Source organism: Panthera tigris, chromosome A1 (assembly GCF_018350195.1).
Source record: "Panthera tigris isolate Pti1 chromosome A1, P.tigris_Pti1_mat1.1, whole genome shotgun sequence".
Classification (NCBI taxonomy): domain Eukaryota; kingdom Metazoa; phylum Chordata; class Mammalia; order Carnivora; family Felidae; genus Panthera; species Panthera tigris.
Window position 1 is genome coordinate 8,287,364 of NC_056660.1, and position 27,729 is coordinate 8,315,092.

A 27,729-nucleotide genomic window follows, 5' to 3' on the forward strand; every position below is an offset into this window, starting at 1 on the left:
AATCCGAAGCAGGCTCCAGATGCAGGGTTTGAACTCATGAACTGTGAGATCATTGACCTGAGCTGAAGTCGGTGCTTAACTGACTGAGCCACCCAGGCGCCCCCAGCCATTATTTCTTAAAACGCTCTTTTAGCCCACTCTCTTTCTCCTTTCCTTCTGGGACTCCAATGGATATGACTGTTGGACCTTTCTTATTGTCCTCAGGCGCTGTTGATTTTCTTCAGTCTACTTTTTCTGTGTTGAGATTGTGTAGATTTTATTGTTCTGTCCTCAAGTTCACCGTTTCTTTCCTCTGTCATCCCACTTTATTATTGATCCCATCCACTGAGTTTTTTATTTCTGTTACTAAATTTTTCAGTTCTGTTTTTTCATTTTTCTAAAGAAAACGTGTAGTTTCTTGCTGAGGCATTTTCATCATGGCTGCTTTATAATTCTTGACAGATAATTGCAACATATTATTTACCTCTGTGTTAGTGCCAGTTGGTTGTATTTTCTCAAATCAAGTTGTGATTTTCTTGGCTCTTGGAATGATGAGTGATTTTCAATTGTATTTTGGATGTTTTGGCTCTTTTGTTATGAGTCTCTGAATTCTATTTAAATATTTTATTTTGGAAGGCAGTCGTGCTTTTCAGGCTTCGTATACAGAACCTGACCTACTTTTGTGGGCCACGTTCTAATGGTAATTTAATTCTTAAGCGTGCTTGGTGTATCCAGTGCCATGGAGACTTGCACTGGTCCCTGCTGTGATGCTTGCGGGGGGGCGGAAGTTGCTTACAAAGACCAGGACACTTTGTGCCTCTCCATAGGGGAAGAGTGTCTCTGGTTCATGGGGACAATGGTGCTTCCTCTGACTGGCTGTTGGTTGTGTTGAGATCCCTTTTACTAGTGCTTCCCAGGTATGCAGTGTCTCTGGATGAGGGAGGGAGTCTCCAGCCCATGGTAACAAAGCAGCTTTTCATGCCAGATGACTTGTGGTGACAGGATTCCAGCCTGTGTGGATGGATATTGATATTGTTGTGGGGGGATCCCTCTTGCCTCTGCTGCATGGCCCCCTGTGCCACTAGGTGGAGAGGGGAATCTTAGGCCCTCAGGGGACAAAGATGCTTCCTAAGTACTTTCTGCAGTGGAATTAACCTTGGTGGACCCACCTCCCTCTCCCCCTCCCCCCTCCCCGCCCCACCATGTTTCTCAGTGGAAGCTAGTATTCTTGCCTAACGGGAAGGAGAATCCCTCCACTGGCCACTTACTGTCAGCAAGGGTCTCTCAGTCCCCCTTGCTTGGCTCACATGGCGTTGTCTACAGGACAACCTTGTGATTCAGGGGAGGAATGGACCTATGTAGATGCCCTCTGTTGCTCGGTTGAGAATCTGGAAATGCCAGGTCTGTGTTGCCTTCTGCTTCTGGGTGGGACATCCTAAGGCACCGTGCTGTTCTGTTGTTCCTTCAGTCCTAGGGTCCCTAACCATCCGTTGAACACCTTTCAGCATTCTGCTTTGGGTCACTCTTGCTTTATTTCCAGGGTTCATTACCAGTAACATGTTGTAAAGCAAAACAGCTTGGAAAAGAACGTGGAAGGGAAGGAAGATAAAGAAAAGAAATTAAGTTGATCAAATGGATTTTTTTTCTTTTTTCCTTTATTTTTTTTTTTTAACTCTTGGAAATTATGAAGTCCTTGCAAGCACTGCTCATATTTAGTGGGGAGGGGCAAGGAGAAACGAGTCTATGCCATCTTGTCCAGACTCGTATTTTTCGTGTAGCTTGCATTTCTTTTCTGTTTTGTTTTCTCCTCCTTTTTTTTTTTTTTTTTTTTTTTTTTTTGCTTGAAAAGCTTTGAGAGCAACCCTGCAATCAAGCAGTGTCCTCCCATTCTTGGGTACAAATGTATGGAGCCCGGCTGTATCTGACCACGGTGACAACTCCAGTAGACTGACTTTATTTTGCCGGTGTAGAGTCGTTTCTTTCTAAAAAGATAAAAACAAAAGTTTAAGTCCACAATCTTGGGCAATAAAGGAGAGGGAGGTGCTACTGCGTCTGTGCAGCGGGGCTGAGTTGGCACCACCTTTTCCTCTGTGGCACCATAATGTGGTCAGTGCTTGTCCTAGATCAAGGGGAGTGTTGTGGCCATCTGGTCTCCCAGTTCCAATCACTTGACTCAGTCAGTGAACTACCTGTAGCCCTCAGTCAGGCGACTATCTTTAGATTATCTGGAGGTAATTCTTATACTTGGGGGCACTGAAAAGGAATGGAAAAAGTGGGGAAATCACTTTAAGATTAGTGGGAATTAGTACCGGAGCAGATGAGAGCCCTACCTGATGGCTGTCTTTCCTGTAGAATAGGGCACGTACGTTGCCTTCTGCTTGGAAAGATAAACCAGCATCAACTTTGTCTTGTTAGACAAGACGTGTTCCATGAGTAAGATTTATTTCATTGGATACTTTATTGCAAAGGAAAGGATTTCATTTCTGCTCCTTATCTTAGATCCTCTTTCTAATGCTGAGAGGAGGAGACAAGAGACGCGTTGGTTGCCTCTGGGTCATAGCACAATCTGGTCAAGCAAGGCAGTTTGGGATCAGTTTTGCTTTTTACCCAGAATCAGAACGTTGTGCTTAATTACTCTGACACAAGAAGCTATTGACCATCCCTAATGCAGAAGTCAGTGGGATTGAAGATTCCTTAAGAAAAGAATTGGAAATATATTGACCCTGGCTCTACTCATTGAATGATTAAACAGTTACTGAATTCCTGGTGAAGGTCCTGTATTTCCTGTTTTAGGTAAGACTAATATTTTCATTGAATAAAGGAAAACGAGTTTGATACTAAGGTGTGTAAACACATACAATCATTTAAAATATTTTAAGAACTGACGTTTGATTGTCCTTCATGAAGAAATACTAATGGTAGGCTACTTTTAAGCTACTTAAACATTCATGAAATATTTAGCACTGTTTTGTAAATCCTAACTGCCATCTGGGCAACTTCCTGGGACTCGGTTTTTCTGTGGTGGGTCTTGCTCTTCCCACACTGAGGGCCTCTCACACCGGTGAGGGAGGCTGTAACGTGCCGTTAAGGACCCCGATCTGATTCCATGGCATGGCATTGAATCCTATGTCCACCCTTTACAAATTTCAGGCCTTGGGTAAGGTACCTCACTTCTGGTTCCTCAGTTTCCTCATATATAGTGTGTGGAAATACAGAAGTATTTTGAGCCTTAAATGAAACTATGTATGCAAAGTACTTAGAACAATATCATGCTAATAGCAAACACATACTAGGCGTTTTTCTTGTGGTGCATGGTTATGGGTATTATGAAACCAAAAGAAAGTAGCTATGGTTGTGGGAATTAAGATACCAAAGAGAAAGCCACCTTGGCATTGTTATTCATCACCAGGATCTTGATGCTCTGGACGAGTACTAAAAATGCTGCGTACTAATATTTAGCTTGATGTCTTGTTGCCCTGCCTCCGTTGACAGCACCTCGCTTTGGTTGCTGTCTTCCCCACATCTGATACCCTACCTTCCCCCCTTCCTTCCCCAGGGGTGGGAATTCTCCGATTCTCATTATTATGTTCTTCATAATAATAATAATAATCAAGTCAGAGACAAACTATGGAAGACACAAATCCCTATCTAATCTGTTTCTAAAAGGTATGGTTTAAAAATAGTGGGCATTTATGACAGCTAATTTTGTTGTACTTTGTTATTAAGGGAAGATGATGTTAATGCCAAATGAGTAATAAAAAATCAATTAAATTCATTTAGGGAAATTAAAGTGCCGACAAGTTCGTAATGGCTTTTCTGGTTGTTAAATGAGATTGACATGGATTAACAGTTGGTAGTGGACAGAAATTTGCTGAATTTACTGAAGTATATTTCCATTAAAATGACAGCTGTGTATAAGAGCCATCACCAAGGCATTTCGTCACGGGGCCCGTGAGTGTGAAGGAGAGAGCTAATCAAATAAGACAAGTCGTACTTAATTTTAATTAGGTAAATTCCCCTTCACGTTTTAATCCCATAAACTCAGTCATGGATGGTGTAGAAGCTAGAGGCCAGGCATCTCATTGTCTCATGCTGGTTTCTTTTTCTAAGTTATATAAAAAAAATCCCATAGAATTAACTTTTGTATTTGATTATGCATTCTGAATTAACCTCTTTAATGAAAATAGTTTGTCATCTTTTCAGTGTTTGAAATTTTGTTTCAAACACAAATCATCTTTACAAACATGTACTGAAAATTTTATAGTATAATTTGCAATGCAAAATGAAATCTGTTGTAAGGGATTTATATCGGTGAAATTGTTTAGATGCTGACCTAACAATATAGTGTATTCTAGAATATGATTTCTGTAGCCCATTAAAGCTTTTTTAGTTTTATATGTGCTGTTTGTTGTTCGTTTTTTGGTTGCTGCAGTGTGGGGATAAATGGGATTCTGATCTTTGTTAGTTCATTAGATTCTTGTTTTACTAGGATATTGGGGGCTGGGAGGTACCTGATAATTAAGATTTTGTTGAAATTTTCTTCCACTTAAATATAAAGCATGTGTAGCATGTGGCTATTCTTTGGTTGATGTCCATAAAAGCGTAACTTATGAATTCTGCAGCAGCCTGTGAGTTTTAATGAACATTTTGTATAGATTACTGTCTTTGAATTGCTCTGCTAAACACAAGCAAGATAGAAAGATGCATTTTTATTTTTAAAGGCCTTGCTTTTAACTTGTCAATAATGGAAGAGGCAGACAGAGAAACAATAGTACAAAGCACGAGGAGATTAGTTCCGGACAGAGATAAAATGATTTCGGTGGAAAAAACTGAGAGCTGCTGAAACTTGACCTAGGAGCTTGACCTGAAAGAAGGATTTTGATGCACAGAAAGTAGGTTGGCAGGGCCCTTCCAGGCTGAGAGCGCAGTGTGAAGAAAGGTGTGAGTGAGGGCCCCAGTTCGGGAGCGGTGGCACTTTGGTATAGTACAGGGCATTCGAGCGGGAGCTTTAGTTAGTAGCAGCTGAGTCTGGAGACCCAGGCTCGGTCACTCAGACACTTCTCAGCACCTGCTGGGTGCCAGGAGCCGGCTGCATGGGCCGCGGCGACAGTCACGGTGGACGCACCCCTGCCCTCTGGGGCGCTGAGCTGGGGGAAGTGCAGGGTCTGGCCAGGAGGGAGACGTGAGAATTAGGGGGCTATCATGTACTTTTGAGGATGAGAGTCGTACGATCTGACGAGGGCCTCGTGAGGAAAGGTCTGGTGAGCTGAGTCGGGGAAGGTAGGACAGAGGAAGAGGCAGCAGACGCAGCGAGGAGGGAAAGAGAAGCCTGAGGTGAGGAGATTTAGGGAGCAGGCCAGGGGGTGGAGCAGGGAGGGAGCAGAATCGCCCACGGTGCGGAGATCTGGAAGGTCTAGGTCAGTCACGAGCCATCTCTTTTTAGTACGAGAACCTTTTCGAGGGGGAAAAAAAATGTTTGTGAGCTGTGGTCTCCAATTTCCTCATCTTCAGATTAACTTCTTTTCCGTCTGATGTAATAAAAGTAGGTGCGTTTGCGACCGGTTATCTGTGAAATAGAAGGTGGTCTTTGAGCAAACCGGTATTGTGTTTTATCCTCTGAAACATGGTCGTCTGGGCACAATAGGGCAACAGCAGCACTGAGACAGCTATCAGTTATCGTGTAGGTAGAGGGAAGGCCTTCCCTGTTACCTGGTTGGATCCATACGCTTATTGCCGGGCTGGCTTGGGAACATGGAGGGTATTGTGTGGTGGGGTGCAGCCCTGCGTGCCTTGCTCTCTCCCTTTGGGGCTGGGAATGGAAGCCCGTCACGATCCTTCCATAGCACTTCTGTTTCCTTACTGGGCGGGTTTGGAGTGTGGGGTCCTTCTGTTTGGTAACAACAAAAGGGAAGCAGAAGAATATGGAAGAAGTCACTGTACAGGGACGTGGTTGGCGACTTGCCCGAGACGAACGTAATACGTATCTAAGGAGTTTTGTTTTTTTTTATTTTTTATTTTTTTTGTTATTAAAAAAAAATTTTTTTTTAACGTTTTTATTTATTTTTGAGATAGAGAGAGACAGAGCATGAACGGGGGAGGGGCAGAGAGAGAGGGAGACACAGAACCGGAAGCAGGCTCCAGGCTCCGGGCCATCAGCCCAGAGCCCGACGCGGGGCTCGAACTCACGGACCGTGAGATCGTGACCTGAGCTGAAGTCGGACACTTAACCGACTGAGCCACCCAGGCGCCCTGAGTTTTGTTTTTTTTTTTAAACCTCTTCATGCACTGATAGGTTTTACGAAGACCAGTGATTTTTAGTTTAGTTCAGTCACTGGTTTTTGACTACCTGCCTTGTCCCCTGATAGAATTCCCCCTGGAACACGGACCGTAGTAGAGTAGAATGGGAACATTTTTAATTGGTTGGGTATAGTTAATGGTGTTTAGCAGCAATGTTAGCACACCTGCGGGATGATGGCACGCCTAGTAGTGACCGTAAGGGACCCTGTGGGATCGCGGGATTGCCGGATGGAAGATGCCTGATGGGCCATGGCTGGTTGAAAAAAGTACACAGGTAGTCGCAACAGCTCCTGTCAGTGGGGTCGAAAATCACTGCCTTGATAGAGCTGTGTGTCTCAGAAGAAGTATAACCATCAGGTAGGCAGACCTGGAGTCCGGCGGATCTGGGTCCTGCTTTCACGTGGCTGCTGTATGACTTTGGACAAACTGATTGCGGTAGATGGAGTAATTGAGCCCACCGTTGCACCTGCTGTTACCGCGTTAAACTTTGGTGCCGTGGCCACATGTCGAGTTGGAGCACAGTCCTCTGGGCCTTGATCTTGGGCACGGCCGCATGACTTGGCCTTGGCTAGTGAAATATTAGCAAATGGGATACAGGCGGAGACTTGTGCGTTTGGGCTTGCGGTCGGGTGACGTGCGCTGAGAACACGGAGTGGGGTGAGACACACGATGGACCCAACCCGTCCGAACCTGGAGCCCTGTGGACCAGGGGAGCCACTGCAGCTACAGACACACATGTGAGAAAATCAATGGCGGTCCTAAGCCGCTGTGATTTGTGGGCTCGAGCTGTAGTATCACCGGGGCAGCTGAGAGCTAACAGCGCTGTGCCCACATCTATAAAACAGGAATAGTATTGCCTGCCTTTCGCGCCATTGTTCTGTGCCTAAAATAAAACAATCCTGTCCGTACAGTGCTCAACTCCTAGTAAGCAGGCGACAAATACATTGCAACTGTGTTTAATAATGAAAAGGTGAGATCTACATGCAAAGTAAGGGCACACGGTCTGCGCGGTGGGGCATCACCTAGTAAAGAGAAGAAAGGTAGGGCTGTGACATTGAATTGTCTCTGTACCGTAAGCTCGCTTTGGTCCCGGGTGCTTAATGTTTATTCATTCCATGTGTGTATTAGTCAAGGGTCCTCCAGAGAAAGAGAGCCGGCGAGAGATATAGGTATCTTCTCTCCTCTCCTGTCTCTTTTTCTCACGATTGATGGATGGATTGGTTTCCTTGTTTTAAAAAGCTGGCTCTGGACAATGGAGACTGGCAAGTCTGAAATCTGTAGGGCCGGGCTTCTATGGCATTCTGGAGGTGGAGTCCCTTCCTTGCTAGGAAACCTGTCTTTGCCCTTGAGGCTTTCAACTGGTTACATGAAGCCCACGCGGATGTGGGTAAGCTGCTTTCCTTAAAGTCACCCGATAATGAATGTGAATTACGTCTAAAAAACTCCTTCACAGCAACACCTAGACTGGTGTCGGACCGAGCAATGAGGTGCAGTAGCCTAGCGAGGTTGACACACAAAATGAACCGTCATGACAAGTGTTTGTAGGCTTTCTGTTGTGTTACTGGACTGGACACACAGAGATTAAGCCAAATAGACCTCTGGTGCCTGCTGGCAGGGAGTCATAGTCCTGGGACTGTAACCTAAAGTAACTCTAAAGACGTGCATTGTTTATTTCCCACCGTTTACCAAATGAGAAACCCAGATTCAGGGTAGGAAGTCACTTAGCTAAGGCCACGCGTTTATCTGATCCAGGGACCTTTTTACCGTCTCCGTTCCCTGTGCCGCCCCTCGGGAGAGATGTTCCCCCGATGAGCATCACCGCCGTTCTGTGAGATGCCGCTTCTGTGGGATTCCCTGGCAGAAAATGGACTCAGGATTCCTTGACTTCATGCCTGGGTAGCTGTTAGTCAATTAGATTAATGAAATGGGAATTTATTGATATCAGTTTTAAATGCAGCAAATGCTGAAGGCTTTTCTGTGTGCCCATTTTATATTATCAGATGACATTTCCCAGGAGTGGAGTTAACAGAGTCAGACCTCGCTCTTCTACCGTATACCATAATTAAGTTAAGGTTCTTGCCAGAAACCAAAATAAATCTATTGCACGTGCCTGTGAACAGTAGATTAATTGGGCGCTGCAGTAGAAAAGTCAGCCTCGTGTGCAAAATGGAGATATTGATTGTTAAAGTTTATCCCCCCCCTCCCCCCCCCCCCCCGTTTGCATCCTGTTTTCACATGTTCCCTCCCTTTTGTGTCCTCATTAACTGGTTTCAGATGCCCATGTTCTTGTGTCTTTAGTTCATGTATCTAGAGGAAGGGCCCTTTCTGATTCACTTACCATTATACTGTAAAGACACAGGTATTGTTTAAATGTTGCTGGTAGCAGGCCATCTTTGTGGTGACTACGTTGTGTGATTTGCTTTTTTAAAAGTATACTTTGGTCTTGAGTCATAAAAAACACGGTAAAGCACAGAGCTTGAATACATGGCACAGTGCATTTTTCCATATGCGTGATTCTGTAACTAGTATTCACATCAAGATCTAGAATATTCCCAGCACTTTCTTATGTGACTAGCTTCTTTTGTGGAACATTGTGTCAGCAGCATATGGCATTTGGTTTTGTTTGTTTGTTTGTTTGTTTTCCTTCATTACTGTGAAGCAGCGTGGTATGCACTTTACCTGTGCTGCTGTTGAGGGACATTTGGATGGTTTCCAGTTTTTTGGTAATTTTGGGTAAAGCTGTTAAAAATGTTTTTGCATGCATTTTTTTTTTTTGATGAACGTAAGTATCTATACCTCTTAGAATATGATCAGGAGTGAGATTGCTTGATCCTAGGGTGCACGTATGTTTAGTTTTAGGAGATACTGACAAACGGGTTTTGAAAGCGGCTATTCAAATTTGAACCCTTCCCAGCAGCATATAAGTTAGTTCTGCCAGTTCTTCATCCTCATCAACACTTGTTTTTCATCTGGTTTAAAAACTGTGTGGATAAGTTCTCTTGAAGACACGTATGGAGTTGTATCAGTTACTCTGCTGACAGTAGTCATTATCACGTGCTGTCCCCTTAAGATTAGGTTCTTGAATTTTGTCCGTTTCCTGGCAAGCCCTGTCCTTAAGCTCCCACGGATTATTTTCTGGTGATCTTCTCTTCGAATGCCCCCAGATGTTTGGATGTTGAGGTGGAGTCACTGTGCTCGTAATTGCATTTGCTGGCCGCCTGGGAAGTGCCCCAAGACCAGGCGTGAGTTTTTAGGCCAGATTTTGTGCTAGGGAAATAAAGAGAGCTCCTCTGACTTGACATTACGTCCCACCGTGTTCCTTTACAGCCCGAGGGAGACTTTGCAGGCTGCGGCGATGGTGATGCTGGAGGGGTTCTGGGCAGATAGCAGGGGAGTAGGCGGAGCCCATGGCATCGCCACGCCTTTAGCAGCCCCAGCCCCTCTAACAAGTCTGAAAGTCAACTTGATTTGTAACCTTTTTTTTCCTTTTAGGATTGTAATACAGGTCTCCCTTGGCTACGTATCTTACTTGGAGATAGAAATGGTTTCTCTGACTTTTGTCCTGACCTCGTTTTTGCCTCCAATTGCGACTATCACCAGGAGCCTTTAGGGGTGTCTGGGGCTCGTGGCTAAGAAGGTGGTGCTCAGACTTCTTTCCACAGGCACCTGTCTGTGCCTTTCAGTGAGTTTGTTTGCCGGAGGCCTAGAGTGCCGAGCGTGGCCTGCGGGAAGAGTGTGGAGCACCGTCATCAGGGACCAGGGCATCTACTCCCTCCTGGGTTCCCCTCCAAGTCTGTCAGTGCAAGAGGATCTAGATTGTCTGGCACGCAGCATTGGTGGAAAGAGTGTGTGCATGTGGTAAGCTAGTCTCTTCCTCGTCAGGCATCGTCTTGTGCACCCGAGGCTTTGCAAACCCAAAGGCTGAGAATGGACTGGACCGTCTCTGTTTTCTTCAGAGATCTTGATCCTGGGGAGATGATACAGGATGCCTGGCTGCTTGAGTGGGACCCTGTGCTGGAGCAAGGGTGGGTGGGAGAGCCCATCTGTTAATACTTTAAAATGGTATTTGACTTCACTTTCTTGGTACTGTTCGTATGTACTGTAAGAATATATTGTGACCTTCCATATATGATGCAGTTTGTTTCCCCTTCAGGGAGCTGTTATGGTAGTGGAGGGAATAGCTTGAGTTGAAGGAGAATTGAAGGGAGCAAATGTCTTGTGCTTTTAGACCACAAAAACTAAGTGGGTACCTAGGAGGAGAAAGCCACGCGACGGACTCCCCAGCTCTCCACCGTGGACACCACCCTGGCACCGGGCCCAATCTTCCAGCTGTTCTGGGCCAGTGAAGGTGAACCACCGTGTGCCCCGGGAGCGTGGCCGAGAGGGAGTGAGCTTGGGTGCAAGAACCAGTTGCTTTCCCCGTGGCATGCTTTCTGAGTGACGGGCCGCGGAGTTTGCTGTGACCAGACGTGCCAGTACGTGGGACTGCGAATCTCTAGGACCAAAGGCAGGGGCTTGTGATATGTTTTGGGGAGAAGACACCGAGTTGGGATAGACCAGGGGCCTCAGCCACCTGACTCCTTTCAAAACAAGGGCCACTCTTGTAGATGACCAACCACTGCCCCCCATCTCCCTGTTTATCCAACGGTTCTATATGTGCAGGAAGAAAGATGTTTCCCTAGCCCAACCCCTTGGGCAGGCAGGCCACTAAAAATAGGAAAATTAAAGTTTAATTTGCTGTGAAACATGACTGAATTCATTAAAAATGCATTTGGGTTTTCCTAAAGGATTTAGCAAGAGAAGGATTTCTCTCTTCTTTTGATTATTATGATATGAGAACAACAACCGTGTTTTCTTGCTCTCTTTAAAATGAGTAGTTGGTCTATCACAAAGAGGGTTAGAGTTTTTAAGGGGCATGGTCTGGAGGAAACAAAAACATCAAAAATTTTATATTAAAGATAGTTTTTCCTCATTTCCCTTTCTTACTAGTAGATGTGCTTACAAAACCATGAGATCCTCCCCAAACTCCTACGAGATCTTCAGTTCTAGAAATAGGAAGGAATTCATTATTGGAGAAATTGAGGCACAGAGAGCCACAAAACGACCAGGTGTTTTTGCTTAACTGCATCAATCACCTGTATCACTGGAGACTAAATTAGCCAGTGGGTTAAATGCTTTGGGCCACTAAAACTTTCATTTCGGACATTGAAAGGCACACAAGATAGTTTTATTTACTTTAAAATGGGAATCCTAAAAGTGAACACATAGTTTACTGCTGTGCTTTTCAAGTTAACTCTTTACTTATTGCAATAATCTACATTATTATACAGTAATCGTGTGAAATCCGATTTCTACACTTGTGATTTTTTTTCCTTCTATTTCATGTTTCTAGACTTCGTGAGGAGTTAACCAAAGTAATGCGGTACAGCCCTTGCCCATCTCTGTCTTCTTTGTTGAGCACATCTGTTTGTGTATTTGCATTTTTTCTCCCTCTCAAACTTTATAACGTCTCGCACTGTAGGTTTGGTTTTCACAGTCTTTAAGCCTGCGCTTCTCAACCTGGGCTGAGCCTCAGCTGGGCTGAGCGTCTGGGCGGCTTGTGTCCAACTGCTGTTCTGTGCATTATCGCATTGTTTCTTTTCTGTCAGATGTTAATTTTTACAAGTCAATATCTTGTAGCCAGTATAGTACTTTTTTAGTGTGGGAGCAACAGTTGAAAACTACACATTTTTAACTCGAGAAATAAAGGGAGAAGTCCTCAAGAATATCTTTTTGTGTAAAAGGGAATTTTCCTATTTTAATTCACGTAGCATATGTCTCTGGGGCTGAGTTGCTTATGCTGCTAATTGTTTCTGCATTTAGGCCTAAGGAAAGTTTAGATAGTCTTTAAAAGCATCAACAAAGCAGCTTCCAAATGTTTATCAAATTATTTAGAATTGAACATGTGTTTTATACTCCAAAGAATGTCTTTCTATTAATGACTAGTTGAAGATCGATTTCTTTTATATTGTAACTGTTCAAAATAAAATTTAATTTTATTCAAAATTTATTTAATAGTAAATAAAATATATATAATGAAGATTTACATATAAGTATGTAAATATATTTATATATAATAAATACATAAAATATAATATAATTAAATATAATAATAAATATATATCATATAGTAATTAAATATATACTTAATTATTCATGATTAATATTAATATCATATTAAATAATCATATTAATTAATACATTTATTTATAATTAATTAATATAATATTTGTTGACATATATTATATAATTACTTAAGCATATATTTATATAATAAATAATCATATATAACATATATCATATGTAAATATATAAATTTATAATAAATAACATTTATTTGATAATTTAAATAAAATTTAAATTTGATTTATACTTCTGGCAGGGGCAGACTGATTTGCTGCAAACGAATTCACCTGATGAGCATTAGAAAAGCTAAAAAAAAAAAAAAATAGGCCAAATCTAAACAAAAACTTGTGTTTGTACATGCGTCTTCATAGTGCTGTTCACAGTAGCCAGAAGGTGAAACAATGCAAATGTCCATGATTGCATGAATGGATAAACAAATTGTGGTATATATGCATACGCGTGGAGATACACACACACACGCACACACACACGCACAACGGAATATTATTCAGCCAGAAAAGGAATAGAGCACTGATGCATGTTACATTGTGGGTGAACCTCATAGACGTTATGCTAAGTGAAAGAAGCCAGACACAAGATGTCACATGTTGTGTGAGTTCATTGGCATGAAATAGCCAGAGTGGGTGAATCCGTAGAGACGGCAGGTTGGTGGTTGTCAGGAGGAACTGCTTAACGGGGATGAGGTTTCCTTTTGCAGCGATAGGAGTGTTTTAGAACGAGGTAAAAGTGGTGGTTTTACAACATTATAAATGCCACTAAGTTGTTTAAAATGGTTCATTTTATTGAATTCTACCTCTGAAATGACTTAAAGAAACAACGATTTTTGAAGTGCTTTGGAGCGCCGTGGACTCAAGATCCCAGAGGAGTGAGCCTGACTATTGGCCCTGCGTTTCCCCTTGAGGCATATTCCTTTAACACTGAGTAAAGCTTCTAGAAGACTCATGGGTGGCAGAACATAGAAATGCAGTTCAGATCCCACCAAAAACGAGCGGTTCTGATAAACACATGCTTTTATTGGGGTTACCTAAAAGATTAGGATCTAGAAATACGAGTGAGCAGGAAATAGGCCAACAGTGGCAAGAACAGAAGCCTGGCACAATCCCTTATTCAGTCGGTCAGGCTTCCCTACCTGAGCTGCCTGCCAGAAGCAAGAGTAAACTTCTCTCTGGAGAAAGATAACAGTTCCTCAGAGTCTCCGATTATCTTTACAAGTTTTCATGCCCAGTTTCTAGACTTCAATAAAAAAATAGGGGTGCCTGGGTGGCTCAGTTGGTTGGGAATCTGACTCTTGATTTCGGCTCAGATCATGATCTCTCTGAGATCAAACCCCACATCAGGTTCTGTGCTGACAGCTTGGAGCCTGCTTGGGATTCTGTCTCTCCCTCTCTCTCTGCCCCTGCCCTGCTCACACTTTCTCTCTCTCTGTCTCTGAAAAATAAACATTTAAAAAAAGTTAAGTATGGAAAATGTAAGAATTGGCTGAAAACAGAGAGAAAACAGACAAGAGAAACAGACCCCATTTTGGGGTTACACTGTTATTGGTGTTATCAGAACCAGGCTTTAACTATGACTACCGTATTCAAGCAAGTAAATAATATGGAAAATTGGATTAGAATTAGGACTATCAGAGAATAGAACTGAAACTGAAAGTATCAAAAATCTGGCTGTAAAAAGTAAAATTAAGACCTCAGCAGTGGGCTTACAGACAGGTTCGATACAAGGGAAGAGAAATGGTACATTGGAAAAGAGAGTAAAATAATGTCCAGCTGAAGCATGGAGATGAAAACGAATTAGGATTAAAACAATGCCAAACTGGGGCGCCTGGGTGGCTCAGTCGGTTGAGTGTCCGACTTTGGCTCAGGTCGTGATCTCACGGTCTGTGAGTTCGAGCCCCGCGTCGGGCTCTGTGCTGACAGCTCAGAGCCTGGAGCCTGCTTCGGATTCTGTGTCTCCCTCTCTCTCTCCCCCTCCCCTGCTCATGCTCCGCCTCTCTCTGTCTCAAAAATAAATAAAAACATTAAAAAAAAAAAAAAAAAAAAAAACAACAGTGCCAAACAGAAAAGAGCAGAAGAGACATATGGAACATGGTAAAAATGTCTACTGTAAGTGTACCTATAGTCCCAGAAAATGGAGAGACAGAGAGAGGGAAGGCACTTGTGAATAATAATGGCTAAAATTGTTTACTATGAAAACATGAGCCAAAAGAAAAGCTAGTGTAAGTTACTGTCATCTAAGTAGACCTGAGACAAGGATCATTACTAGAGATAAAGAGAGAAGGATAGTTATTCTAAATATACAGTTAATTAATAAATAGCTATAAAAAATCAGAACTAAAAGAAGAAATTGATAAATTCATCATCATCATTGAAAAATTTTAATACCCCTCTCAATAATGGATAGAACAGCTATACCGGCAGTCCCCCAGTATTTTGGTCTTGGGTCCCTTTTACACTCTTAAAAATATTTATGAACGTATGTAAACGTATTTTAAACAGTAGGGGCTCCTGGGTGGCTCAGCTGGTTGAGTGTCCAACTCTTGATTTCGGCTCAGGTCATGATCCCAGGGTCATGGGGTCGAGCCCCTCATTGGGCTCTGTGCTGAGTGTGGAGCCTGCTTAAGATTCTCTCTTTGTTCCTGTGCCCCCTACCCCACTCGTGCACACATTCTCTCTCTCTCTCTCAAGTAAAAAAATAGTAAACACAATGCATGTTCATATAAATAATACATTTTTATGGAAACTAACTATATTTTCCAAACAAAACTTTAATGTGAAGTGCCATTACTTTATATTTTTGAAAATTTTATTAATGTCCAGCTTCATAGAGGACATAGAAGAATAGAAGATATGGAAACAGAAGACAACATGTCTGTTCTAAGGCATTGTTTTGGTTGAAGTATATAAAGAAAATCCAGCTTTACAAAGATGTATAGTTGGAAAAGGGAGGGCTGTTTTAATGGCTTTTCCCATTATTGTGAGTATTCTTTTATACCCCAACTTGACAAGTGCTAATTTCTTTTTTTTTTTTAATTTTTTTTCTTTTTCAAATTTGAGAGAGAGCATGAGTGGGGTATAAGGGCAGAGCGGGGAAGAGAGAATCCCAGTCAGGCTCTATGCTCAGCGTGGAGCCTGACATGGGGCTTGATCCCACCACAACCCTGCCATCATGACCAGAGCTGAAATCAAGATTTGGACACTCAGGCAGCACCTGGGTGGTGGCTCGGTCGGTTAAATGTCCAACTTGGGCTCAGGTCATGATCTCACAGCTTGTGGGTTCGAGTCCCACATCAGACTCTGTGCTGACAAGCTCAGAGCCTGGAGCCTGCTTTAGGTTCTGTGTCTTCCTCTCTCTCTGTCTTACACTCTATCTCTGTCTCTCAGAAATAAATTTTAAAAAGTTAAGAAATTGAAAACAAAAAACGTTGGACGCTCAGCCACCAGAGCCACCAAGGCTCCCCAGACAAGTTGTAATTTCTTAAAGCTTAGTTGCAAAGTGGAATCTGAAACCATTTCAATGAACTTTTCATAGTATACTATGAAATTCATTTGTCTGTCTTGTATTTTGAATGATCTTTTATTCACGCATGATTTTTTTTAACACCGTGCATTGGGTTGTTTGTACAATATTCGTCCAGTGAGTCAGGCAGATTTTTCAAATATTGACACTTCTCATCACTGTCAGTCTTATCAGAGAATACTGGGCCACATTAAAATGACATTCTATTTATCAGGAAAAGATCATTGAGTTTGAAATGGCAAGCCACAAGAAGATATTTGTAATACATGCAACTGACATATATTCACGATATTAAAAAAAAACTCCTTGACAACAACAACCATAATACCAACATCTCACTAGAAATGTAGGCAAAAGACGTGACGTTGCACTTCACAAAATAGGATATCCAAATGGCCAAGAAAGAAAGAAAAGATGCTTAGCCTCATTAGTCATCAGGAAAATGCAACAAAGCGCAATGAGATACTAACTCACACATACCCCAGAATTAAAGGGATAAAAATATCATTACTGACAGCAGGGGAGAATATTAGGACTTATACTCTGCTGGTGGGAGTGTAAATTGGTACACCAATATGTAAAACTGTTAGATGCTGAATATTTGCATGCAGTGATTCCATTCTTGAGAGTATAATGGCATATATATAACCATTATAATAACATAATGGTTAACATTATGTTCTTGTTAACATAATAATAACAACATAAATATGGCAGGTGCAGCAGTCTCCTGGTATCCAGGGCAGATGCATTCCAGATCCTCAGTGGATGCTGAAACCACAGATACTACTGGACCCAATGTATGCTATGTTTTTCCTATACATATGTACCTCTGATGAAGTTTAATTCATAAATTAGGCACTGTAAGAGATGAGCAACAGTAATAGAACAGTTACAATAATATAATGTAATAACAGTTATGTGAACGTGGTGTTTCAGAATATCTTATTGTGTTGTACTCACGCTTTTTGTGATGATGTGAGATGATGAGATGCCACCGGGATGCGATGAGTGGGGTGATGGCACAGGCACTGTGATGGGGCGTTGGGCTGCCCCTGGCCTTCTGCTGAGATGTCAGAAGGAGGGTCATCTGCTTCCAGACTGACCAAGGGAAACTGAAATCGTGCAAAGTGAAACCGTGGGTAAGGAGGAGGGGACTGCTGTCTGTGTGTCAAAAGACGTATGTAAGAATGTCCATGGCACCCTTATTCCCAACAGCTCCAAGCTGGAAACAACTCCGATGTCCTTCGGTAAGAGAACAGATGAGCAATCCATGGGGTATTCTTACAGTGGAATCTCATGTAGCAATCAGAACTATTGTTAGACGCAGTGATACGGATACATCTCACAACCAGTGTTGATTGAATAAAGCCAGGCACAGAAGAGTACGTAATGTATGATTTCACGGTTTATCAAAGTCAAAAAGAGGGGTGCCTTGGGTGGCTCAGTTGGCTTAGCATCCGACTTCAGCTGAGGTCATGATCTCATGGTTCATGCATTTGAGCCTGGCTGTCAGCCCAGAGCCCACCTCGGATCCTCTGTCCCCCCCTATCTCTGCTCCTCCCCTGCTCGTTCTCTCTCTCTCTGTCAAAATAAATAAATAAACTAAAAAAGGTCAAAAATATGAAAAACTAATCACCTATAGTGTAGCAAGTTATAATAGTGGTTATAACTATTATATAATATATATAAAATTATATTATATATATATAATAGTGGTTATAGTGTAGGGAAGGTGGTATAAGGGTGGGGGAAGAGTGTGGGAGGGCACATAAGGAGACTTCACTCGGGGATGCACTGGGATATTCACTTGGGGTTGATTTAATTATTTGTACCCTTCTATATATGTTATACTTTAATTAAATAGTTTACCTAAAGAGACATTAACAGTTAAGAAAGAAGTACAAATTAGAAAGTTACCATATGCATATTGCAGGAAGCTCACAAAGATAGCTAAACATGATACCCACAGTCATTCTTTTGGCATATTGTTTAGAATCCCTTCCCAAACATTTACAAATAAGGCTGCTACAACATAATGGGTGGCCTAAACAATAAACATTTATTGTCTCACAGTCCGGAGGCTGAGAAGCCCAAGATCAAGGTGCGAGTAGTTTCAGTTCCCTGGTGAGGGCTCTCTTCTTCGGTTGGAGAGGGCCACCTTCTTACTGTGTCTTTATATGGTGGCCTCTGGTCTCTTCTTCTTATAAGGACATTAACCCCGTCATGGAGGCTCCACCCTCATGACTTCATCTAGACCTAGTTACCCCCCCCCCTCCAAAGACCCCACCTCCAAATACCATCACATTGGGATTAGGGCGTCAACATATGAATTTTGGGGGGACCCATTTAGTGCATACATTGCTTAGCTCTCTTAGTTCATTTTCTCATTGGTAAAACAAGAGTTATAATAGGGCCTATTTCATACTGTTGTCTTTAGGGTCAGGTAGATAATGTATTTAGTGTGCTCAGAGTGGTTCGTAATTAGCGGCTAAAGTTATTCATTTGACAAACACTTGCCAAGTTTCTAATAATGTGCCTGGCATTGGGCTGGTGATGGAGACACAGAAATAAATAAGACAAAGTGAACTCCTGGAGGCCTCCGTCTAGCTGTATGTGCTGTCCAACGTGGAAGCTATCCAGATATGGCGATTCGGATTAAAATTAAATTACATTAGAAGTTCGATTTCTCAGTTGTACTAGTTACACTTCAAGCGCTTTTGTAGCCATACGTGGCTACTGGCTACGATATTCGCACAGATAGGAACATTTCCACCATTGCAGAAAGTTCTGCTGAATGGTGTGGACAGAGCAGGTCAGTGTATGGTGATAGAAGTGGCTACTGACAGGTGTTCTGGTAGAGGCGAGATGAGCCGTTTTGAAAGATGATTTTCAGGTGGAAGAACAGGGAGAAGGCCACTCTGTACAGTGAAAGCACAAAGTCACGGGGCTTCGAGAGACCTTTGACTCGCCTGGAGATCCGAAGTAGTCCAGGGTGCCAGGAACACAGAATGCAAAGGGTGGTGGCTTGGAGATGTGACAAGAAGAGAAGGTACAGACGCAGTTCTGAAGGGTGGGGAGGACGCCCAAGTCAGGAGTTTTTCTACAGGACACTTAGGAGCGCTCTATCTATTACTTTGCTTACGTCTTGAGAGTTAATGTTTCTTTTATCACTTTACCTAACAAAAATAAAACTGTCCTATTGAGAAAAAATACTCTTCCTAGTCTTTCTTTTTTCTTTCTTTCTTTTTTTAAAAACATGGTGGCAGTAAATTTTTATGTTGGCAAGTCTGTGCTGCTTTTTCTTTGTCGTTTCTAAGCAAACAAAGTGTCCCTTCTAGAGACTGAGATATTTTTAATTGTGTTTTATTTTTGTTTTCCCGTGGTTTTATTTTTTTTAGTTTTAAATATAAAATGGTGTCAAATAATTTTTGTATATCTGGAATAGGGCATCTAAGTTTTATATACATACATAGATACTATGTATCTACATAAGTTTATATATATATGATAAGGATATATAAATACATATATAAATACATATGCATACATACATATTATGTATATACATTTGTGTTACTTATGCATATAAATGCTAGCCTAGTACTCCCTACACCATTTATTAAATAACGTTTCCCTTCTCGGTGATGGATTCTTTGTCATGTATCACATTTTTGTGTATAATGAGGTTTATTTCTGAGTTATTCTGTTCTATTACTCTTTCTTGTGTCAGTGTAAGTAACATTGTTTATTTATGCCACAAGATTTATTAAATATCTGTGTGTATAAATGAAAAATCATGATCATTTAGTTTCTCTTTCTATGTTTGTTTGAAAATTGAAACTCATCTAAAATATATTAAAGACTTGAATTTAAGAACTGAAACCATAAAACTCTTTTTTTGAGAGAGAGAGAGAGAGAGTACGCACGTGCATGTGTATGAGCGGGGAGGGACGGACAGAGAGAGGGGAGGACAGAGGATCCGAAGTGGGCTCTGTGCTGGCAGCAGACACCCCAGTGCGGGGCTCGAACCCACAAACTGCCAGATCATGACCTGAGCCAAAGTCAGACACTTAACCAGCTGAGCCACCCAGGTGCCCCTGAAACCGTAAGACTCTTAGAAGAAAACATACGCAGTTAGCTTCTTGACATCGGTCTTAGCAAAGGAAGCCATCCGTAAAGTGAAAAGGCAACCTACTGAATGGGAGAAAATATTTGCAAATCATTTATCTGATAAGGGGCGAAAATGCAAAATATATACGGGGCTCATCCAACTCAACAGCGAAACTACAAACAGTCCAGTTAAAAAATGGGCACAAGATCTGAATAGACATTTTTTGCAAAGGAGACCTATAGATGGCCAACAGGTACATGAAACGACAGTCAACATCACTAATCCTCAAAGTAATGCAAATCAAAACCACGATGAGATATATCACCTCACTCCTGTCAGGACGGTTATAATCAAAAAAGGCAAGAAATAACAAGTGTCGGTAAGGATGCGGAGAAGAAGGGACCTTTGTGCACTGGTGGTGGGAACACAAACTGATGGAGCCACTGTGGGAAACGTAATGGAGGTTCCTCAAAAAACTAAAAACAGAATTACCATATGATCCGGTCATTTCACCTTTCAGGATCTAGCTGAAGAAAACAATAACGCTAACTTGTGAAGATCTATGCATTCCCATATTTATTGCAACATGATTTACAATTATTTATAAGATACAGAGGTAACTTAAGTGTCCTTTGTAGGTGAATGGATTAAGAAGGTGTGTGGTTTATATACATGTATGCATATATATGTGTATATATATATGTATACATATATGTGTGTGTATATATGTATGTATATGTGTATTATATACATTGTATACCGCACACACAAACGCACACAATGGGATATTACTCAGCCGTAAAAAAGAATGAGATCTTGCCATTTGCAACAGTGTAGACGGCTCTTGAGGCTATTTTGCTAAGTGAAATAAATCAAAGAAAGACAATACCGGATGATTTCACTTATGTGGAACCTAAAAAACAAAAGAAATAAAAACCAGACTCATAGACCCAGAGAACAGACTGCTGATTATCCGAAGAGAGAAAGGCCGAGGGCGTGGGCGAAATGGGTACAGAGGGTCAGAAGCACCAACTTCCACTTACATAACTAAGTCATGGTGGTATAACGCACAGCATGGAGAATCAGACGATATATTACCTTTGCATGGTGACAGATGGTAACTGGACCGAAGGTGGTCATTTTGTAATGGGTGTAAATGTAATGGGTATAAATCCCTAGGTTGGATACCTGAAACTAATATTGTATGTCAATTACACGTCCATAAAAAAAAAAAAAAGAAAATTGAAACTCATGATTACACAGCCCTAGTGACTGGTCTGAGCTGGCTACATCCTACAGCGTGTTCCTGCAGTCCACGCTGGCATGGTATTTACTATAAACTGCATTCACTTATGGTATGTCGATCTTACAAAATGTGTCTGCTGGACTTTTGGTAAAAGCCAGCCGCACCTCATGGACGGTGATTCCTTGGGCGCATTTAGTGCACAGCTACAGAGAGTGGAGAGGATCTTCTGTAACTGTGTTATCCTTTGAGATTCACGTTTGTATAGTTCACTGTCACCATGTTAACCTGCAGTGTCAGCTATACAGAAAAAGTTTTATTATTGACGTTTTATCGATTGGAAGACTCCGTTAAAAATACCTGGCAGGTGGAGGGTGCTTTACACGAACTAGCCTAGCTAGAATTGCCCTCAGTGCTTTCCCTTCCCCTGGCATTTGTGTGCGTGCCCCTGTATGCGCACAGGCACACGCTGAGGAGTGGGGTTGAGGGGTGCAGAGGAATAGAGCTTGTGGAAGCTGCGGTAATCCACAAATGTAATTCTTCAGTGGGTCATAAGGGGACCACGGCATGGGTCTTGAGGCGGGTGGCTTGAGCAGCATTCGAAGCACCCCTTAAACGTGGCCAATAGCAGCACCTGTTGAGTATCACGTGTCTACGGTGTGCCTTTGGGCAGGTCATTCACATAACGAGAAGGTGTGTCCATGTTTTGGAGGTTGCTCTTAAGATTATTTTCTCAGTTAGAAATTCAGATATTATCACTTAGTTTAAATGGAATAGCATTTACAAAAATTAGTCAACTGCTTTATTTTTTTAAGTTTATTTATTTATTTTTTATTTTTTTTAAGTTTATTTTTTTAACGTTTATTTATTTTTGAGACAGAGAGAGACAGAGCATGAACAGGGGAGGGGCAGAGAGAGAGGGAGACACAGAATCCGAAGCAGGCTCCAGGGCTCCGAGCTGTCAGCACAGAGCCCGACGCGGGGCTCGAACTCACGGACCGCGAGATCGTGACCTGAGCCGAAGTCGGACGCTTAACCGACCGAGCCACCCAGGCGCCCCTAAGTTTATTTATTTTGAGACAGAAGTAGAGCAGCACCTGTGAGCAGGAGATGGAGAGAGAGAGAGAGAGAGAGAGAGAGAGAGAGAGAGAGAGGGAGGGAGAGGGAGAGGATCCCAAACAAGCTCCGTGCTGAGCGCCCAACGCGGGGCTCGATGCCAAGAATGTGAGATCATGACCCGAGCCGAAATCAAGAGTCAGGTGCTTAACCAACTGAGCCACCCGGGCGCCCCTCCAACTGTTCTAAATTATTGCCCTTCATTCATTTGACGTGAACGATTCCCAGGGGGAAATCGCTCTCATTCGTAGAGAGCTTTAGCGTTCTCAGAGCACCTTTCTCACCTTATCCTAGTCGATGCTTACAGCACACCTGTGAGGTGGGTATTAAAATTAAGTACGTTTTACAAGGGAGGAAACCCAGGTTGACAGGGAGTAAGAGGCATCCCCAAGCAAGAGTAGTTTCCCTTTCTTGCCCACCATATGTCTCAGATTTGTCAGCGTTGCCCCAGAGCTATTCCTCAGGGTTTTCTCTAAAATGGAAGCAGACAGAATCACTGTAATTATAATGGTGACCCATCTGTTGCCATTATTCCTGTTTATAAAGATTGGTGATGTAACTGTATTTAAAATTGCCCCTTTGCGGACCGTATTTATTTTCATTAATGATTAGCGATTATAAATGCATTGCAAACACACAACTGTAGTGAACACTCCTTGGGACCCTTTATTCATATAGATGAGCTTTCCCTTAGATTCTGTCCTGGGGCCAGCCTCTTGAATTTGGTCGTACGTAGCCTTCCCATTGCTGTCTGCTCACGGGGAGGTGGCTTATTAGAGATGGCCGTGGAAAAGGGGCCCCGGGCCCATTTGGATCAGCTGCACGAAAGAGAACCCATGATTTTATAGATGAGGCTGCTCCATTTTCCCGCCTTTAGAAAATTTCAGGCATTCACCACTTAATGTCACCACCTCTTACAGTTGTCCTTTCCAGAAGGGCTGCACTCACCGTGTGGCTCTCACGAGGGCTCTTCTACATGACTGAATATTCGTTTTGATGCTCTCGTGTTGTGTAATGGTGGGATTTGCTTTTGGACTTTGCAAAGCGGGTCTCAAACGAAGATAGCTCAAAGTCCATGAATATGGACATGTTTCTTTCGTATCTTTGGTAAATAGTGACTGAAAGGGTTTAGATCGAGCTTACAGTTAACTAAATTTAAAATATGCGTGCACACCATAACCGTGAAGGGAGATGCGTGGCTAGGGAAAAGAGAATAAAAACACATGGTAAAATCTCTCTCAGAGGGAGATCCTTGGGGCTCCTGGGTGGCTCAGTCAGTTAAGCTTCCAACTCTTGGTTTTGCCTCACAGTTATGATCTCACAGTTTGTGAGTTTGAGCCCCGCGTCTGGCTCCTCACTCACAGTTTGGAGCCTGGTTGAGATTCTCTCTCTCTCTCACTCCCTCTCTCTCTGCCCCTCCCCTGCTCACGCACAGGCATGCACTCCCTCTCAAAATAAATGAGCTGTAAAAAATTTTTTTAAAAAGAGGGAAATCCTTACTATTTTTCTTACTGACATTTACTGTTGGTCAAATGGTAAACAAAGCGACTCATAAATACACAGTAAGCGTCCCCCCTCGATGTGGCAGAACCACTGTGCCCCAATTAAATAGCTCTTTGGTGAAAATCTTGTTGATATTCAAGCCTGGCATTTTACCCTTAGCCTAAGTAAACTTTTCTTCCCCCCCAAGCAGGACCTAGGAAATACTTTTGCCCTCCCAGATAATGGCTTCTCAACTGGCACCAGTTGGAATCGATAATTCTGTGATCTGATCTCTTTGTCTTTACTTTTTGCTTTCTGTGCTTTATTGGCATTTCATTCCATCACTGCATTCTGAGATAATGAAAAGTCTCCCTAACGTCTGTGCTCATTTAGACCATTTACCTGATGGAGGTAGCTGGATTGCTCACCTACAAGGTCTGCGCCCAGATGGTTGGGTCGCGTTGGGATGATAGGTGAGCACTGGGTGAACTCAGAATTTTAGAAGGATTCGTGGAACAAGACAGTCTCTAAAAGAAACTGTATGAAGCAATTATCTATCTGAATTTTCACTTACAGGCTGTGGCAGGATCTTGCCGAGTTCCGTATTGTTTCCGAAGTAAGAAGAAACACCCGAGTGGGGTGTGGGCCTTGTGGATTCACATTCCCGGCAGGTTTCCAGCCGCTGCTGGTGTTGTTCTGCTGGTGTCGAAACCTTGAGAACTTGTGAACTGAACAACCCACTTAAGCGCTCAGTCCCCCCGTGTCAACTCTGCCCGGTAGGCTCAAAGTTTCCCACCTTGAGGAAGTTTTGTTAGAAGTTGGAGGTAAAGTGGCAGGCGTGGGGACGCAGTGAGAGTAGCTGGTGCTACTGTTTCTGTGATAATTGCTAATGTTTTCCCTAAATACCAGTCGTGTCAGGAAAGATGTAAGTAACTACTGTGTGCCTCTGCTAGGGGCCTAATATGCTTAATAAAGGAGAAGGTGAATCGGATATCCCTGCCCTCAAGGCCCTTATAATTTAGTGAATAAATAAAGTATGCAAGTGAAGTGCAGGATGTGGTCATCAGGATAATGGAGAGACGAGACTGTAGAGGGATTATTTTTAGCTGGGGGATTGGGAGAGCTTCGTGGAGGAACTGTATTGATGCTGGACGTTAAGGAATGGCTGGGATTTCGACATGGCGCTGGGGGAGCAGGGCACTTCCGATGGGGATGGGGGGTGAGGGGAGAGATCCAATGGCCTGCTCAGACTGTGGTTTGGGTACAGAGGTTTGCCCTCAATTGGAGCCTAGGACACAGAGATAAGATTAGATAGATGGGCTGGACTCAGATTCTGGAATCTGTTGGATTCTTTCATTTGCTTTTTCAGCCCTGTGAACATTTGTAATTAAGTTTTGAAAAGCTCACAAGTATCATTACCTTTCCTCAGCAGACTCTCTATTTCCTGAGCCTTATTAGTAAGGGGGGGGGGGTTTGAGACAGCCCCCCTCGGCCAGGTTTCTGCAAGATTGCAGAATGTGGTTTAAGTCTTAATGTTTTGTTGAGAGGCAAGGTTGCTTTACCTTTCTGATTTGCCTTGACCCTGTGGGATGCCCTAAGGACTCTGGTCAGCGGAAACTAGGGACAGTCATCCCATGGTCTAAAGCAAGGATCAGTGCATTAGGGCCCATAGGCAGTCTGGCTCACTACTGGTCTTTGTGTGGCCTGTTAACTAAGAATGGTTTTACATTTTTAAATGGTTGGGAAAAAGATCAAAAGAATCATATGCTATGAGAAGTGAAAATTATATACAATTCAAATTCCAGTGTCCATAAGTAAAGTTTTTAAAAAAAAAATTAATGTTTATTATTGAGAGAGAGAGAGAGAGAGAGAGAGAGAGAGACAGAGCATGAGTGGGGGAGGGACAGAGAGAGAGGGAGACACAGAATCCTAAGCAGGCTCCAGGCTCTGAGCTGTCAGCACAGAACCCAACACGGGGCTCGAGATCATGACCCTGAGATCATGACCTGAGCCAAAGTGAGACGCTCAACCAACTGAGCCACCCAGGCTCCCCAAAGAAGTGAAGTTTTATTGGAGTACAGCCAAGGTCATTTGTTTATATATTGTCTATGCCTGCTTTTAATTTATTTTTTATTTTAGAGATAGAGAGCAAGAGGGGACAGAGGGGAAAAGAGAATCCGAGGCAGGCTCTGTGCTCAGGGTGGAGCCTGACTCAGGGCTTGATCTCAAGATCCAGGAGATCATGACCTGAACTGAAATCAAGACTCAGCCACCTAACTGACTGAGCCACCCAGGCACCCATCTTGTTAAAACACCAGTTGCTAGGCTCCACCCCCCAGAGATTTTAATTCCAGAGGGTAGGGCTCAAGAATTTGCATTTCTAGCAATTCCTAGGTGATTCTGCTGCTGCTGGTCCTGGGACCACCTCTGAGACCTGCTGGTCTAAAGCAGCAGCCACTTAAACTTTGACATGCTTAGGAATCACTTGGCGATATTGTTAAAATGCAGGTTTTGATTCATCAAGTCTAAGAGTCTGCATTTCTTTTTTTGTTTGTTTGTCTTATATATATTTTTTTTATATGAAATTTGTTGTCAGATTGGTTTCCATACAACACCCAGTGCTCATCCCAACAGGTGCCCTCCTCATCTATACACAATGGAATACTACGTGGCAATGAGAAAGAATGAAATCTGGCCTTTTGTAGCAACGTGGATGGAACTGGAGAGGGTTATGCTAAGTGAAATAAGTCACACAGAGAAAGACAGATACCATATGTTTTCACTCTTATGTGGATCCTGAGAAACTTAGAAGACCATGGGGGAGGGGAAGGGAAAAAAAAGGGAGGGAGCCAAACCATAAAAGACTCTTAAAAACTGAGAACAATCTGAGGGTTGATGGGGGGTGGGAGGGAGGAGAGGGTAGGTGATGGGTCTGCATTTCCAATAGGCTCCAGGACTAGTCTTGTATCACGCGTCCACCTCTCATGCCCTGGGCAGGTGTGGCTCACTTGGTCCTTTTTTGGCTGGGATGTTGGTGGAGCCAAAGGACCAGACTTCTTTCAAGAGGGAGCAGCATTTATGTGAGCAGGTTGTGAGCAACTATTTGGGGAAATAGAATTAACTGGAGGCTACAGGATGGTAAGTGGAGAGACATGCTGGGGCTGTTTTTTCTGTTCATGGAGAATTTTAATTGCCTTTGATGCCACGTATACACATCTCTGAATAAGCAATAATTAAAATACTTCACTAAATATGTTTCTTTATTGTGCTCGAGTTCACTCTCATTACCGTGGCTTACATACAGCTTAACATTACTTTATATGAGCATCCTGATGTGAGCCCTGAATTGGTTAATTAAAATTTCGCTGGAATTTAATGTTTCGGGTATTAAGCGATGTGGCTACAGAGGGACTGTCTGCTTCTTGAAAGGAGGGGGTGCTTTGGAGGCCTGGCACTCTGCCCCTAGGTGCCAAATACGTGCAACCAGGGAGGGAGTTAAAGATCGGGGCTGGACTCTTGCTTCGGAACGCACAGGCCAGTGTTGATTTTATGGACAGGTAGTGTTGAGAAAAAAAAAATTGTGGATGTAATTTTATAATTTCATTTTGATGAAGTACCAAAAAACTGCACATCCAACATGTTTGTGAGTGATGTATTCATTGAAAAGGGGAGTCTCCAAGGCATCCACCAAAGTTACATGGGATCTTTTGGGTTTTGCCAAAAAAAAGAAAGAAAAATGTTTGTAACTGTTAATGGAAACAAATGAGTGAGATGTTACTGTGGCCCCACAGCAGCC

The 27,729-nt window shown here is 42.7% G+C and overlaps 1 protein-coding gene across 8 annotated transcripts in view; it reads left to right on the forward strand.

Annotated features, from left to right (window-relative positions):
• The window catches only part of MTUS2 (microtubule associated scaffold protein 2), a 566,317-nt gene that overhangs the window by 92,043 nt on the left and 446,545 nt on the right, over nt 1–27,729 (forward strand). Inside the window, exon 3 of one of the 8 annotated variants that reach the window (XM_042990806.1) lies at nt 24,510–24,709. The exons of the other annotated variants lie outside the window; for them this stretch is intronic. The gene's annotated coding sequence lies outside the window, so the exon portion shown is untranslated. The remainder of the gene's footprint in view (nt 1–24,509; nt 24,710–27,729) is intronic. 8 annotated transcript variants of the gene reach the window in all.